This window comes from Macaca mulatta, chromosome 18 (genome assembly GCF_049350105.2).
Source record: "Macaca mulatta isolate MMU2019108-1 chromosome 18, T2T-MMU8v2.0, whole genome shotgun sequence".
Lineage (NCBI taxonomy): Eukaryota > Metazoa > Chordata > Mammalia > Primates > Cercopithecidae > Macaca > Macaca mulatta.
In genome coordinates, this window is record NC_133423.1 from 5,640,673 (window position 1) to 5,644,076 (window position 3,404).

Sequence of the window (3,404 nt, forward strand, 5' to 3'; positions counted from 1 at the left end):
GTCCTCCAGAGCTGTGAGAGAGTGCTGTCTGCTGTTTAACACATTCTGTTTGTGGCTCTTCGTCCTGTCAGTCCTAGGACACTAATACACCAAGCCACATGTGACTTGAATGAAGAAGGCTGTGGCTATAAAGAGACGTTTGAAAATCACTGATCTAGACGATTTCTTCCATTTGTAGATGAGGAAATTAATACCCATAAATGAAGAGGGCAGTGACAGGGAGAGGCAAGAAAGATCACCAGGGAGAGATGCTGAGCAGGAACGTTGCTGTGTTCTCGGCTTCACTGAGGCACCAGCCTGATGTAACCTTTTGCCAATGATCTTAGAAACTATAATCCGGCAGGGTGCTGTGCTCACACCTGTAGTCCCAGCACTTTGGGAGGCCGAGGCACGCAGATTATTGAGGCCAGGAGTTCGAGACCAGCCTGGCCAATGTGGTGAAAGCCCATCTCTACTAAAAATATAAAGATTAGCCAGGCAGGGTGGCAGGCACCTGTAATCCCAGCTACTTGGGAGGCTGAGACAGGACAATCGCTTGAACCCAGAAGGCGGAGGTTGCAGTGAGCTGAGATTATGCCACCACACTGCAGCCTGGGTGACAGAGTGAGAAGAAAGAAAAGGAAAGAAAGAGAGAAAGAGAGAGAGAAAGAAAGAAAGAAAGAAAGAAAGAAAGAAAGAAAGAAAGAAAGAAAGAAAGAAAAAGAAAGAGAGAAAGGAAGGAAAGGAAAAAGGAAAGAAAGGAAAGAAAGAAAGGAAAGAAGGAAGGAAAGGAAAGAAACTGTAATCCACTGACTGACTACACGCCCCTCTGCTCCTTACCCATCAGCTCTCAGATGCTAAGCAGCACCCGTGCAGGCAGTGCAAGGAAATCCTGGTGAGCAGCAGTGCTTAGAACAGCAATGGGGTGAAGCCTGCGTGAAATCAGGCAGGTTCAGGAATGTCCCCACCCCCACTTCTACTTTGTAGCCCAAGAATGGCAAATCAATGGCAAGTTAAGGGTCGCCTCTGATAGATGGATAAAAGTTACCTGGAGCGATGTGTTAAGAAGGACTGTGAGAGCACATCCTGACACAGCCAGGAGGAACTCTGTGATCAGTGAGTAATGTCTGCCACTGGTGGAAGAGGAAGCCAAAATTTGCCAGAGATCTTTCAGATTGTGGATGAAAATATTCCATGAACTTGAACCAAAAGCCTCCTGCAGTTCAGCAAGGTGTCAGTAGGCTCCCAAAAACAATCTATCGAGGAAGTCAAATTTGGCTGGCGTGGCCAGTCCTGTAACAGATACAGGAAAGGAATGGTGTGCATTTTCCCTCAGCAGCAAATATGACTGAAATGTCCAGATGCACAAGGTGGGCTTGGTTAATGACAACCACCGCAAGGATCCCGCGCCTGCTGTGAGCCGGGAGCTGAATTCGGGGCTTCCCAAGCCTCGCCCGTTTGGTCATCATTCCCATCCTGCAGTGTGCGTTTTCTAGATGAGAAAACCGAGCCTCCGAGTGGCCGCTCCTTACCCAGGTTTGCACAGTTAAGAAAGGGCAGAGGCAGGATTTCTCGGTGATCCCGCAGCTTTGTGCGATATGAGTCATCTGGGATTATAAAATAAATAACTTCTCAGAACTAACATGTAGGGGCTCTCCAAGTACCAAAAGGGGCTCTTTTGGTACTTGGGGGGTTTGTTTTCAGGTTCTGCTACTTTGAAAGTGTCCAGTCATTTGAGTCTGGTGTCAAGTTGATCTTTTCTCTTCCTGTCACAAATGCCGCTTCTATTGATTAAGAGATGACTGTGATGTTTTCTCCCATCCACAAAAGATCTCTGTCCCAGCCCTGAAAGCTGCGGTCCCTCCAGACGTGTGTGAGCAGCGCCCCGGCTCTCCTCTGCTTACCATTCCTACCTCCGTGTCTTGGCCTCAGAAGGACTGCTTTACGGATGACTTTGACTTTCTGTGAGAAGCATTCGTTTAAGCAGCGTCACTTCCCTCCAGGATTCAGACCCAACTGCTCCACCCGCTCTCTGACCACGCCCCTCTGCTGGCTCAACAATGTCTAGGGATCCTCAATGTTTACAGGAGGATTTTATGACTGTGGTCTCCTGCCCCAGCAGGCCCTAGAAGTGCCTCTAGGGGAGGTGACAGTCAAGGAGTCACAGCTCAGAGCCCCCACTGCCAGATACTCCACCCTATTCAGAGAAGCTCTGTATTTCTTCGTTTTTATACCAGGTCTCATCATAAGAGTTATTTTGAAAATAATTTTCCCTCCTTTAAAAAATGTTTCCAGACTGAGCACGGTGGCTCACGCCTGTAATCCCAGCACTTTGGGAGACCGAGGTGGGTGGATCACTTGAGGTCAGGAGTTCAAGACTAGCCTGACCAACATGACAAAACCCCGTCTCTACTAAAAAATACAAAATTAGCTGGACGTGGTGGCACATGCCTATAATCCCAGCTACTCGAGAGGCTGAGGCAGGAGAATCGCTTGAACCCAGGAGGCAGAGGTTGCAGTGAGCTGAGATTGCGCCACTGCACTCCAGCCTGGGCAACAAGAGCGAAACTCTGTCTCCAAAAATAAATAAATAAATAAAAATAAAAAAGGTTTCCAACCCACTAGCTTGATGAATAAAGAAAATCTGGTCAGTCTGGGTAGCCAGGCCACCCCCACACAGGGCTGCCCACGCCACCTTGCCATGGTTCGTCCCTTCTAACTTAGCTGTTTACTGCCCCGAACCCTAGGTTGCACCTGCCTTTGTCAGTGCTCCGTTTTCTCTCTCCACACTGGGTTTTCGACATATCCTGACTTTCCCTAATCATCTCATCTTTGAGACTCAGCGCAGCAGCTATTGTCTTCCTCATAATGCCTTTCCACATGGCCGCAGCTCCAGCTGACTCCTGTCTCTAACCTTCTAAAGCATGACCAACTATAACCCATTGGGCAATGTGGCCCATCACTTGTTTCTGTAAATAAAGTTTTATTGGTACACAGCTGCATCCATGTGCTTATGCACTTTCTATGGCTGCTTTCGTGGTACGATGGTGTTATGCCCAGACTGTTTGTTCCCCAAAGAAGACCACCAGAGTTCAGAGTCAAAGCCAAGTGGCAAGGATCTTTACTACAAGTTCGAACCTGGTCCCTCCTTTACACAGTATACAAGAGGGCCCCGAACAATGCGAGTGTTTGCTTTTTATAGCCCGAAAGTTGCAGGGGAACAAAGAAATTCTTTTGGCTCCTGCGCTTTCAGTAACCTTGAACGGCTGTCTCCTTATCGGAGACTTTCCAGGTGGTGTTTGTACTGGGCTCAGGGAGTTTGAGAGATATATGGTGGTGGGATGGGAGGATGGGATGTGTTTGTGCTAGGCTCAGGGAGTTTTGAGCCCGGGGCTGAGGAATGTGCCCAGCTCCTTTCAATGGCA